Source organism: Hypanus sabinus, chromosome 15 (genome assembly GCF_030144855.1).
Source record: "Hypanus sabinus isolate sHypSab1 chromosome 15, sHypSab1.hap1, whole genome shotgun sequence".
In the NCBI taxonomy this organism is placed as follows: Eukaryota; Metazoa; Chordata; class Chondrichthyes; order Myliobatiformes; family Dasyatidae; genus Hypanus; species Hypanus sabinus.
In genome coordinates this window covers 43,593,192-43,606,736 of record NC_082720.1, presented here as the reverse complement: position 1 = coordinate 43,606,736, position 13,545 = coordinate 43,593,192, and the positions used below count along the sequence as shown (strand labels likewise).

Sequence of the window (13,545 nt, the reverse complement as noted above, 5' to 3'; positions counted from 1 at the left end):
TTGCAGATAACCTATGAGAAATATTTTAAAAATTTTGCAGTGAATCTTAATGCTTCTTTATTAAAATACAGTATTCGTGATTTAGCTGGCATTAATCTAACAGTAAAGAAATACTTATCTTATGATTGAATTTGATATTTACTCTGATAAAGGATAATTTTGCTTAAAATGTTAAATTTCAGAAGAATTTCTGGAACATGAGGTGATAGAAAACTGGTCACACTTGCAGATAACCTATGAGAAATATTTTAAAAATTTTGCTTTATAATGATCATGTGCCCTTTGATATAGATATAATTGCAAAATAGTCAGGATATAAAACAGTGAGTGAAAAAAAAATGGTATGTTTAAAATATTATAAGTTGATGAATAGGGAGAAACATGCAATTAGAAAAAAGGAAAGAACATTCCCAAAAGGAATATAAAAGCCTTTCAAAAAGGTATTTATTTACAAAGTTTAAAAATACTGTAGATAAGAAGGTTGTCAAAAAGATTACCTCTGTTTTAAAGGGATGTGTTATAAATGGAAATGGAACAATTATAGATTCACTATTAATATTTATGGAATAAGAAAATATACACATTTATTGGGTTATCAATGACAAATTAGAGCAAAAGCTATTGCTTAAAAGTCCTCAGGAAACCTTGTCAGAATGAGATGACAGCTGTGAAGATTAACAACTCAGCAAAAATGGATGATATCTATGACTGGGTCTAAAGAAAGCTAATGAAGAAATTTAAAATGATTAGGGCATTCCAAGCGTTGATTATTTGTGAATCATCCCTTCCTTAAAATATTACTTCTCTCTCAAATTCTGATTCAAAGCTTATTGACTTGCCAATCTAACTACTGTCTGGGGAAGATAATGACAAAGGCAGAGTGACAAGCCGTTAGACAATATTAACAGTTTGGAAAGAGCCAATAGTGCTTTATCCAGAAGATCATGGCTTGTAATCTGATTTGTGTTTTTCTGAGGGATATCTTTTGATGTAGTTTATTTGGGCACACTGAAGGCACAAATACTGAAGTATATTAGGCTGAAGGCAATATCTTCTGTAGACAGCCGTCGATCACAGAGGATCATGGCTTTGTGCCTCTGGTGAACAGTGTCCTCTCCAGGGCACAAGCCTGGGCGGGGAGATTAGAAGAACCGGCTGTTGCCCATGCAGCAGGTTCCCCCCTCTTCACGTCACTAATGTAGTCCAAGGGAAGGGCAAATGCTGATGCAGTTTGGCACCAGTGTTGTCGCAGAGGTTGCCAGAGTAAAGTTGTAAACAACACCAAACTGCCTTAGGGACTCCAGCTCCAGATTCCTCCCAAAGATTTTCCCATGGGTGGGTATGGCTGCAAGGCAGTGGAGGTTTAAAATCAGAGTTTTCCTTCTCCTAGGCGGGCTATCGTCCAAGACTGACGAGCTCCACCTGCCCAAAGGCAACATTCTAAAGTACAAGGACTAGGACATACAGGTACTCATTTGTAGTACACCCCCGTTAAGTGTCACTAGATTCTGGAATGGTTCCGGAAGACTGGAAAATTGCAAATATCACTCCACTCTTCAAGAAGGGAATGAGGCAGCAGAAAAGAAACTATAGGCCAGTTAGTCTGACCTCAGTGGTTGGGAAGATGTTGAAATCAAATATTAAAGATGAAGTCTCGGGGTACTTGGAGGCACATGATAAAATAGGCCGTAGACAGCATGGTTTCCTCACGGGAAAATCTTGCCTGACAAATTTGCTGTAATCTGTTGAAGTAACAAGCAGGATAGACAAATGAGAATTGGTTGATGCTGTGTCCTTGGATTTCAGAAGGCCTTTGACAAGATGTCACATATAAGGCTGCTTAATAAGCTATGGGTCCATGGTATTACAGGGAAGATTCTAGCATGGCTAAAGCAGTGGCTGATTGGCAGGTGGCAATGAATGGGAATAAAGGGAGCCTTCTTTTGACTGGCTGCCGGTGACAGGGTGTGTTCCACAGGGGCCTGTGTTGAGAAACAGCTGATGAAGTACTGTGTTAGGAAGTATATGGTCATGCACTTTGGTGGAAGAAATGAAAGAGTTGAGACTGGTTTCTAAATGGAGAGAAAATACCAAAGACTGATGTGCAAAGGTCTTTGCGAGTCCTAATGCAGATTCCCTAAAAAATAATTTGCAGGTTGAGTCTGTGGTGAGGAAGTCAAATGCAAAGTCAGCATTCATTTAAAGAGGCCTAGAATATAAGAGCAAGGATGTAATGTTGAGACTTTATAAAGCACTGGTGAGGCCTTACTTAGAGAACTATGAACAAGTTTGGGCCCCTTATCATAGACAGGATATCCTGTAACTGGAGAGGGTTCAAAGGAGGTTCCTGAAAATGATTTAATGATTGAATGGCTTGTCATATCAAGAGGGTATGTTGGCTCCGGGCCTGTATTCACTAGAATTCAGAAGAATGACGGATGACCGCATTAAAACCTATTGAATGGTGAAAGGTCTTGATAGTGTGGATGTGGAGAGATGTTTCCTATGCTGGAGAGAATCTAAGACCAGGGGATACTGTCTCAGAATAGAGGGGTGTCCTTCTAGAATGGAGTTAATGAGGAATTTTTTTAGCCAGAGAATGGTGAATCTGTGAAATTCTTTACCTCAGGCAGCTGTGGAGGTCAAGTCTTTAAGTATATTTAAGGCAGGGGTTGATAGATTTTTGATTGGTCAGGGCATGAAGAGATACAGGGAGAAGACAGGAGATTGGAGCTGAGAGGAAAATTGGATCAACCATGATGAAATTGTGGAACAGTCTTGATGGGCCAAATGGCCTAATTTTGCTGCTGTATCCTATGGTCTGAAGGTCATTTCACCCATGATTTTGTGGATCTCTTTCTAAGAGCAATCCAGTTAGTCTTTCTCTCTTTCTCCATAATACCATGTTCCTGCATTCCTCTTGTCTAGAGCAGAGCAAAGAATGAAGTATATAGATTATATCATAAGAGTACGTTCCAGTCTTAATTACTGGTCCATGAGCAAGTGCCCTCTGGTCACGAATGATCCCCTCAATGTGAAACTTGCTAAATTACCCAATTGGTCCCCTTCATACTAAAACCTAATAACATTCCCTGTGTTTTTCTTTTTGAAAGAGAATAAACCCTGCAGTGTGAGATTATCCATGTAACTGTTATCTCTATTCACTGGAGCCATTTTAACATTTCTTCAGTCCCTCCAAAAACCCATTTTTTTCTATTATTACTACCCTGCAACAACCAGGATTGGAATATTAGTACATGCATCTATTGCTGTGTTGTGTCTTTGTTAACAAAGCTCACCATCCCATATCCATTGCTAACATAAAAATTGTCACAGAGACCCCTTGTATATCTTGGCAGGTGTCCATTCTGTAAGGCTATATCATTCAGTGTTATATTGAATTTCTCTCATTCCATCATTATTATTTTTAGGTGACACAGAGCTTCAATGATGGCTGAAATACAGAGGGAGTGACACAGATACGGAATAAACAATTCTCTTAGTTTTAATAAGATCTGTACAGAACAAAGGAAAATAATGAACTCTCAATCTCACTGAAAAAACTAACTCTGTCACTGCAGCTCAAAAGCAGTAACCTAGAACTAAATTATTACCGCTCTTTTAAAAACATCTATCGAAGTCACTAATTATCTTTCCGGAATGTGGGCTAAGGTAAACAGGGAGCATTGCCTTTACTGTGCTTTGATCAAGACTTGATAAGACTGAAACAAAAGGAAGAGAGTTAAATACTATTAGAATGAAATTCTAATTGGCTGGTTGGTTGCATTCTCATGTGCGCAATTGCTGCCTTCTTTCAGCTACCAGGCTGCGAGAGCACCCAGATGTCACAGCAGTGTCTATGCTTGTGACAAGACCCCCTCTCTAGGTGCAGCATCTGAACTGCTAGAGGCCTGTGCCCCTGGAAGTCCTGCATGTCCAGGATGTGTAGAACCCAAGAATATTCCTCCGGCCCTTACCCCTTCCAGTCATCGAGGAACTGGATATTGCCACACACCTGGCAAGATGCCAGGATGCAACACATAGATTAGACCATGGACCCATCAACCAAGCCAGGTGGGGGAGAGGTGACTGTAGCAAGGGGAGAGGAAACCACTGGGCTTGAAGCACGACACACTGGATGAATCTTCATGGATGATTGTAGTCGCTGCCTACAGGAAGCTCTGTTGATAGCCTTCTCCACTCTGAATGGTCCGCTGTAGCCTGGAGTGGCTCTCCTCTCTGAATGGTCCGCTGTAGCCTGGAGTGGCTCTCCTCTCTGAATGGTCCGCTGTACCTGGAGTGGCTCTCCACTCTGAATGGTCCGCTGTAGCCTGGAGTGGCTCTCCACTCTGAATGGTCCGCTGTACCTGGAGTGGCTCTCCTCTCTGAATGGTCCGCTGTAGCCTGGAGTGGCTCTCCTCTCTGAATGGTCCGCTGTAGCCTGGAGTGGCTCTCCACTCTGAATGGTCCGCTGTAGTCTGGAGTGGCTCTCCACTCTGAATGGTCCGATGTAGACTGGAGTGGCTCTCCACTCTGAATGGTCCGCTGTAGACTGGAGTGGCTCTCCTCTCTGAATGGTCCGCTGTAGCCTGGAGTGGCTCTCCACTCTGAATGGTCCGCTGTAGCCTGGAGTGGCTCTCCACTCTGAATGGTCCGCTGTAGCCTGGAGTGGCTCTCCTCTCTGAATGGTCCGCTGTAGCCTGGAGTGGCTCTCCACTCTGAATGGTCCGATGTAGCCTGGAGTGGCTCTCCACTCTGAATGGTCCCATGTAGCCTGGAGTGGCTCTCCACTCTGAATGGTCCCATGTAGCCTGGAGTGGCTCTCCACTCTGAATGGTCCGCTGTAGCCTGGAGTGGCTCTCCACTCAGAATGGTCCCATGTAGCCTGGAGTGGCTCTCCACTCTGAATGGTCCCATGTAGCCTGGAGTGGCTCTCCACTCTGAATGGTCCCATGTAGCCTGGAGTGGCTCTCCACTCTGAATGGTCCCATGTAGCCTGGAGTGGATCTCCACTCTGAATGGTCCCATGTAGCCTGGAGTGGCTCTCCACTCTGAATGGTCCGCTGTAGCCTGGAGTGGCTCTCCTCTCTGAATGGTCCGCTGTAGCCTGGAGTGGCTCTCCTCTCTGAATGGTCCGCTGTACCTGGAGTGGCTCTCCTCTCTGAATGGTCCCATGTAGCCTGGAGTGGCTCTCCACTCTGAATGGTCCGCTGTAGCCTGGAGTGGCTCTCCTCTCTGAATGGTCCGCTGTAGCCTGGAGTGGCTCTCCACTCTGAATGGTCCCATGTAGCCTGGAGTGGCTCTCCACTCTGAATGGTCCGCTGTAGCCTGGAGTGGCTCTCCACTCTGAATGGTCCCATGTAGCCTGGAGTGGCTCTCCACTCTGAATGGTCCCATGTAGCCTGGAGTGGCTCTCCTCCCTGAATGGTCCCATGTAGCCTGGAGTTGCTCTCCACTCTGAATGGTCCGCTGTAGCCTGGAGTGGCTCTCCACTCTGAATGGTCCGCTGTAGCCTGGAGTGGCTCTCCACTCTGAATGGTCCCATGTAGCCTGGAGTGGCTCTCCACTCTGAATGGTCCGCTGTAGCCTGGAGTGGCTCTCCACTCTGAATGGTCCGATGTAGCCTGGAGTGGCTCTCCACTCTGAATGGTCCGATGTAGTCTGGAGTGGCTCTCCACTCTGAATGGTCCGCTGTAGCCTGGAGTGGCTCTCCACTCTGAATGGTCCGCTGTAGCCTGGAGTGGCTCTCCACTCTGAATGGTCCGCTGTAGCCTGGAGTGGCTCTCCACTCTGAATGGTCCGCTGTAGTCTGGAGTGGCTCTCCACTCTGAATGGTCCCATGTAGCCTGGAGTGGCTCTCCACTCTGAATGGTCCGCTGTAGCCTGGAGTGGCTCTCCACTCTGAATGGTCCGCTGTAGTCTGGAGTGGCTCTCCACTCTGAATGGTCCCATGTAGCCTGGAGTGGCTCTCCACTCTGAATGGTCCCATGTAGCCTGGAGCGGCTCTCCACTCTGAATGGTCCGCTGTAGCCTGGAGTGGCTCTCCACTCTGAATGGTCCGATGTAGCCTGGAGTGGCTCTCCACTCTGAATGGTCCCATGTAGCCTGGAGTGGCTCTCCACTCTGAATGGTCCGCTGTAGTCTGGAGTGGCTCTCCACTCTGAATGGTCCGCTGTAGTCTGGAGTGGCTCTCCACTCTGAATGGTCCGCTGTAGTCTGGAGTGGCTCTCCACTCTGAATGGTCCCATGTAGCCTGGAGTGGCTCTCCACTCTGAATGGTCCGCTGTAGTCTGGAGTGGCTCTCCACTCTGAATGGTCCGCTGTAGTCTGGAGTGGCTCTCCACTCTGAATGGTCCCATGTAGCCTGGAGTGGCTCTCCACTCTGAATGGTCCCATGTAGCCTGGAGTGGCTCTCCACTCTGACTGGTCCCATGTAGCCTGGAGTGGCTCTCCACTCAGAATGGTCCGATGTAGCCTGGAGTGGCTCTCCACTCTGAATGGTCCGCTGTACCTGGAGTGGCTCTCCTCTCTGAATGGTCCGATGTAGCCTGGAGTGGCTCTCCACTCAGAATGGTCCCATGTAGACTGGAGTGGCTCTCCACTCTGAATGGTCCGATGTAGCCTGGAGTGGCTCTCCACTCAGAATGGTCCCATGTAGACTGGAGTGGCTCGCCACTCTGAATGGTCCGATGTAGCCTGGAGTGGCTCTCCACTCTGAATGGTCCGATGTAGACTGGAGTGGCTCTCCACTCTGAATGGTCCGCTGTAGCCTGGAGTGGCTCTCCACTCTTAATGGTCCCATGTAGCCTGGAGTGGCTCTCCTCTCTGAATGGTCCCATGTAGCCTGGAGTGGCTCTCCACTCTGAATGGTCCCATGTAGCCTGGAGTGGCTCTCCACTCTGAATGGTCCCATGTAGACTGGAGTGGCTCTCCACTCTGAATGGTCCGCTGTAGTCTGGAGTGGCTCTCCACTCTGAATGGTCCCATGTAGCCTGGAGTGGCTCTCCACTCTGAATGGTCCGTTGTAGTCTGGAGTGACTCTCCACTCTGAATGGTCCGCTGTAGCCTGGAGTGGCTCTCCTCTCTGAATGGTCCGCTGTAGCCTGGAGTGGCTCTCCTCTCTGAATGGTCCGCTGTAGCCTGGAGTGGCTCTCCACTCTGAATGGTCCGCTGTAGCCTGGAGTGGCTCTCCACTCTGAATGGTCCGCTGTAGCCTGGAGTGGCTCTCCACTCTGAATGGTCCGCTGTAGTCTGGAGTGGCTCTCCTCTCTGAATGGTCCGCTGTAGCCTGGAGTGGCTCTCCACTCTGAATGGTCCCATGTAGCCTGGAGTGGCTCTCCACTCTGAATGGTCCGCTGTAGCCTGGAGTGGCTCTCCACTCTGAATGGTCCCATGTAGCCTGGAGTGGCTCTCCACTCTGAATGGTCCCATGTAGCCTGGAGTGGCTCTCCACTGTGAATGGTCCCATGTAGCCTGGAGTGGTTCTCCACTCTGAATGGTCCGCTGTAGCCTGGAGTGGCTCTCCACTCTGAATGGTCCCATGTAGCCTGGAGTGGCTCTCCACTGTGAATGGTCCCATGTAGCCTGGAGTGGCTCTCCACTCTGAATGGTCCGCTGTAGTCTGGAGTGGCTCTCCACTCTGAATGGTCCGATGTAGCCTGGAGTGGCTCTCCACTCTGAATGGTCCGATGTAGCCTGGAGTGGCTCTCCACTCTCAATGGTCCCATGTAGCCTGGAGTGGCTCTCCACTCTGAATTGTCCGATGTAGCCTGGAGTGACTCTCCACTCTGAATGGTCCCATGTAGCCTGGAGTGGCTCTCCACTGTGAATGGTCCGCTGTAGCCTGGAGTGGCTCTCCACTCTGAATGGTCCCATGTAGCCTGGAGTGGCTCTCCACTCTGAATGGTCCGCTGTAGCCTGGAGTGGCTCTCCACTCTGAATGGTCCGCTGTAGCCTGGAGTGGCTCTCCACTCTGAATGGTCCGCTGTAGCCTGGAGTGGCTCTCCTCTCTGAATTTTCCGCTGTAGTCTGGAGTGGCTCTCCACTCTGAATGGTCCCATGTAGCCTGGAGTGGCTCTCCACTCTGAATGGTCCCATGTAGCCTGGAGTGGCTCTCCACTCTGAATGGTCCGCTGTAGCCTGGAGTGGCTCTCCACTCTGAATGGTCCGCTGTAGTCTGGAGTGGCTCTCCACTCTGAATGGTCTGATGTAGCCTGGAGTGGCTCTCCACTCTGAATGATCCGCTGTAGCCTGGAGTGGCTCTCCACTCTGAATGGTCCGCTGTAGTCTGGAGTGGCTCTCCACTCTGAATGGTCCCATGTAGCCTGGAGTGGCTCTCCACTCTGAATGGTCCCACGTAGCCTGGAGCGGCTCTCCACTCTGAATGGTCCGCTGTAGCCTGGAGTGGCTCTCCACTCTGAATGGTCCCATGTAGCCTGGAGTGGCTCTCCACTCTGAATGGTCCCATGTAGCCTGGAGTGGCTCTCCACTCTGAATGGTCCGCTGTAGTCTGGAGTGGCTCTCCACTCTGAATGGTCCGCTGTAGTCCGGAGTGGCTCTCCGCTCTGAATGGTCCGCTGTAGTCTGGAGTGGCTCTCCTCTCTGAATGGTCCCATGTAGCCTGGAGTGGCTCTCCACTCTGAATGGTCCGCTGTAGTCTGGAGTGGCTCTCCACTCTGAATGGTCCGCTGTAGTCTGGAGTGGCTCTCCACTCTGAATGGTCCCATGTAGCCTGGAGTGGCTCTCCACTCTGAATGGTCCCATGTAGCCTGGAGTGGCTCTCCACTCTGAATGGTCCCATGTAGCCTGGAGTGGCTCTCCACTCAGAATGGTCCGATGTAGCCTGGAGTGGCTCTCCACTCTGAATGGTCCGCTGTACCTGGAGTGGCTCTCCTCTCTGAATGGTCCGATGTAGCCTGGAGTGGCTCTCCACTCAGAATGGTCCCATGTAGACTGGAGTGGCTCTCCACTCTGAATGGTCCAATGTAGCCTGGAGTGGCTCTCCACTCAGAATGGTCCCATGTAGACTGGAGTGGCTCTCCACTCTGAATGGTCCGATGTAGCCTGGAGTGGCTCTCCACTCTGAATGGTCCGATGTAGACTGGAGTGGCTCTCCACTCTGAATGGTCCGCTGTAGCCTGGAGTGGCTCTCCACTCTGAATGGTCCCATGTAGCCTGGAGTGGCTCTCCTCTCTGAATGGTCCCATGTAGCCTGGAGTGGCTCTCCACTCTGAATGGTCCCATGTAGCCTGGAGTGGCTCTCCACTCTGAATGGTCCCATGTAGACTGGAGTGGCTCTCCACTCTGAATGGTCCGCTGTAGTCTGGAGTGGCTCTCCACTCTGAATGGTCCCATGTAGCCTGGAGTGGCTCTCCACTCTGAATGGTCCGCTGTAGTCTGGAGTGACTCTCCACTCTGAATGGTCCGCTGTAGCCTGGAGTGGCTCTCCTCTCTGAATGGTCCGCTGTAGCCTGGAGTGGCTCTCCTCTCTGAATGGTCCGCTGTAGCCTGGAGTGGCTCTCCACTCTGAATGGTCCGCTGTAGCCTGGAGTGGCTCTCCACTCTCAATGGTCCGCTGTAGCCTGGAGTGGCTCTCCACTCTGAATGGTCCGCTGTAGCCTGGAGTGGCTCTCCACTCTGAATGGTCCGCTGTAGCCTGGAGTGGCTCTCCACTCTGAATGGTCCGCTGTAGTCTGGAGTGGCTCTCCTCTCTGAATGGTCCGCTGTAGCCTGGAGTGGCTCTCCACTCTGAATGGTCCCATGTAGCCTGGAGTGGCTCTCCACTCTGAATGGTCCGCTGTAGCCTGGAGTGGCTCTCCACTCTGAATGGTCCCATGTAGCCTGGAGTGGCTCTCCACTCTGAATGGTCCCATGTAGTCTGGAGTGGCTCTCCACTGTGAATGGTCCCATGTAGCCTGGAGTGGTTCTCCACTCTGAATGGTCCGCTGTAGCCTGGAGTGGCTCTCCACTCTGAATGGTCCCATGTAGCCTGGAGTGGCTCTCCACTCTGAATGGTCCCATGTAGCCTGGAGTGGCTCTCCACTCTGAATGGTCCGCTGTAGTCTGGAGTGGCTCTCCACTCTGAATGGTCCGATGTAGCCTGGAGTGGCTCTCCACTCTGAATGGTCCGATGTAGCCTGGAGTGGCTCTCCACTCTCAATGGTCCGCTGTAGCCTGGAGTGGCTCTCCACTCTGAATGGTCCGATGTAGCCTGGAGTGACTCTCCACTCTGAATGGTCCCATGTAGCCTGGAGTGGCTCTCCACTGTGAATGGTCCGCTGTAGCCTGGAGTGGCTCTCCACTCTGAATGGTCCCATGTAGCCTGGAGTGGCTCTCCACTCTGAATGGTCCGCTGTAGCCTGGAGTGGCTCTCCACTCTGAATGGTCCGCTGTAGCCTGGAGTGGCTCTCCACTCTGAATGGTCCGCTGTAGCCTGGAGTGGCTCTCCTCTCTGAATGGTCCGCTGTAGTCTGGAGTGGCTCTCCACTCTGAATGGTCCCATGTAGCCTGGAGTGGCTCTCCACTCTGAATGGTCCCATGTAGCCTGGAGTGGCTCTCCACTCTGAATGGTCCGCTGTAGCCTGGAGTGGCTCTCCACTCTGAATGGTCCGCTGTAGTCTGGAGTGGCTCTCCACTCTGAATGGTCCGATGTAGCCTGGAGTGGCTCTCCACTCTGAATGGTCCGCTGTAGCCTGGAGTGGCTCTCCACTCTGAATGGTCCGCTGTAGTCTGGAGTGGCTCTCCACTCTGAATGGTCCCATGTAGCCTGGAGTGGCTCTCCACTCTGAATGGTCCGCTGTAGTCTGGAGTGGCTCTCCACTCTGAATGGTCCCATGTAGCCTGGAGTGGCTCTCCACTCTGAATGGTCCGCTGTAGTCTGGAGTGGCTCTCCACTCTGAATGGTCCGCTGTAGTCTGGAGTGGCTCTCCACTCTGAATGGTCCCATGTAGCCTGGAGTGGCTCTCCACTCTGAATGGTCCGCTGTAGCCTGGTGTGGCTCTCCACTCTGAATGGTCCGCTGTAGCCTGGAGTGGCTCTCCACTCTGAATGGTCCGCTGTAGTCTGGAGTGGCTCTCCTCTCTGAATGGTCCGCTGTAGCCTGGAGTGGCTCTCCTCTCTGAATGGTCCGCTGTAGTCTGGAGTGGCTCTCCACTCTGAATGGTCCCATGTAGCCTGGAGTGGCTCTCCACTCTGAATGGTCCCATGTAGCCTGGAGCGGCTCTCCACTCTGAATGGTCCGCTGTAGCCTGGAGTGGCTCTCCACTCTGAATGGTCCGATGTAGCCTGGAGTGGCTCTCCACTCTGAATGGTCCCATGTAGCCTGGAGTGGCTCTCCACTCTGAATGGTCCGCTGTAGTCTGGAGTGGCTCTCCACTCTGAATGGTCCGCTGTAGTCTGGAGTGGCTCTCCACTCTGAATGGTCCGCTGTAGTCTGGAGTGGCTCTCCACTCTGAATGGTCCCATGTAGCCTGGAGTGGCTCTCCACTCTGAATGGTCCGCTGTAGTCTGGAGTGGCTCTCCACTCTGAATGGTCCGCTGTAGTCTGGAGTGGCTCTCCACTCTGAATGGTCCCATGTAGCCTGGAGTGGCTCTCCACTCTGAATGGTCCCATGTAGCCTGGAGTGGCTCTCCACTCTGACTGGTCCCATGTAGCCTGGAGTGGCTCTCCACTCAGAATGGTCCGATGTAGCCTGGAGTGGCTCTCCACTCTGAATGGTCCGCTGTACCTGGAGTGGCTCTCCTCTCTGAATGGTCCGCTGTAGTCTGGAGTGGCTCTCCACTCTGAATGGTCCGATGTAGCCTGGAGTGGCTCTCCACTCTGAATGGTCCGCTGTAGCCTGGAGTGGCTCTCCACTCTGAATGGTCCGCTGTAGCCTGGAGTGGCTCTCCACTCTGAATGGTCCGCTGTAGTCTGGAGTGGCTCTCCACTCTGAATGGTCCCATGTAGCCTGGAGTGGCTCTCCACTCTGAATGGTCCGCTGTAGTCTGGAGTGGCTCTCCACTCTGAATGGTCCCATGTAGCCTGGAGTGGCTCTCCACTCTGAATGGTCCGCTGTAGTCTGGAGTGGCTCTCCACTCTGAATGGTCCGCTGTAGTCTGGAGTGGCTCTCCACTCTGAATGGTCCCATGTAGCCTGGAGTGGCTCTCCACTCTGAATGGTCCGCTGTAGCCTGGTGTGGCTCTCCACTCTGAATGGTCCGCTGTAGCCTGGAGTGGCTCTCCACTCTGAATGGTCCGCTGTAGTCTGGAGTGGCTCTCCTCTCTGAATGGTCCGCTGTAGCCTGGAGTGGCTCTCCTCTCTGAATGGTCCGCTGTAGTCTGGAGTGGCTCTCCACTCTGAATGGTCCCATGTAGCCTGGAGTGGCTCTCCACTCTGAATGGTCCCATGTAGCCTGGAGCGGCTCTCCACTCTGAATGGTCCGCTGTAGCCTGGAGTGGCTCTCCACTCTGAATGGTCCGATGTAGCCTGGAGTGGCTCTCCACTCTGAATGGTCCCATGTAGCCTGGAGTGGCTCTCCACTCTGAATGGTCCGCTGTAGTCTGGAGTGGCTCTCCACTCTGAATGGTCCGCTGTAGTCTGGAGTGGCTCTCCACTCTGAATGGTCCGCTGTAGTCTGGAGTGGCTCTCCACTCTGAATGGTCCCATGTAGCCTGGAGTGGCTCTCCACTCTGAATGGTCCGCTGTAGTCTGGAGTGGCTCTCCACTCTGAATGGTCCGCTGTAGTCTGGAGTGGCTCTCCACTCTGAATGGTCCCATGTAGCCTGGAGTGGCTCTCCACTCTGAATGGTCCCATGTAGCCTGGAGTGGCTCTCCACTCTGACTGGTCCCATGTAGCCTGGAGTGGCTCTCCACTCAGAATGGTCCGATGTAGCCTGGAGTGGCTCTCCACTCTGAATGGTCCGCTGTACCTGGAGTGGCTCTCCTCTCTGAATGGTCCGATGTAGCCTGGAGTGGCTCTCCACTCAGAATGGTCCCATGTAGACTGGAGTGGCTCTCCACTCTGAATGGTCCGATGTAGCCTGGAGTGGCTCTCCACTCAGAATGGTCCCATGTAGACTGGAGTGGCTCTCCACTCTGAATGGTCCCATGTAGCCTGGAGTGGCTCTCCACTGTGAATGGTCCCATGTAGCCTGGAGTGGTTCTCCACTCTGAATGGTCCGCTGTAGCCTGGAGTGGCTCTCCACTCTGAATGGTCCCATGTAGCCTGGAGTGGCTCTCCACTCTGAATGGTCCCATGTAGCCTGGATTGGCTCTCCACTCTGAATGGTCCGCTGTAGCCTGGAGTGGCTCTCCACTCTGAATGGTCCGATGTAGCCTGGAGTGGCTCTCCACTCTGAATGGTCCGATGTAGCCTGGAGTGGCTCTCCACTCTCAATGGTCCCATGTAGCCTGGAGTGGCTCTCCACTCTGAATGGTCCGATGTAGCCTGGAGTGACTCTCCACTCTGAATGGTCCCATGTAGCCTGGAGTGGCTCTCCACTGTGAATGGTCCGCTGTAGCCTGGAGTGGCTCTCCACTCTGAATGGTCCCATGTAGCCTGGAGT

At 52.0% G+C, this 13,545-nt stretch overlaps 1 protein-coding gene across 9 annotated transcripts in view; it reads left to right on the top strand.

The window, feature by feature from the left end:
* The window catches only part of slc23a1 (solute carrier family 23 member 1), a 243,339-nt gene that overhangs the window by 164,707 nt on the left and 65,087 nt on the right, over window positions 1-13,545 (top strand). The window lies entirely within an intron of this gene.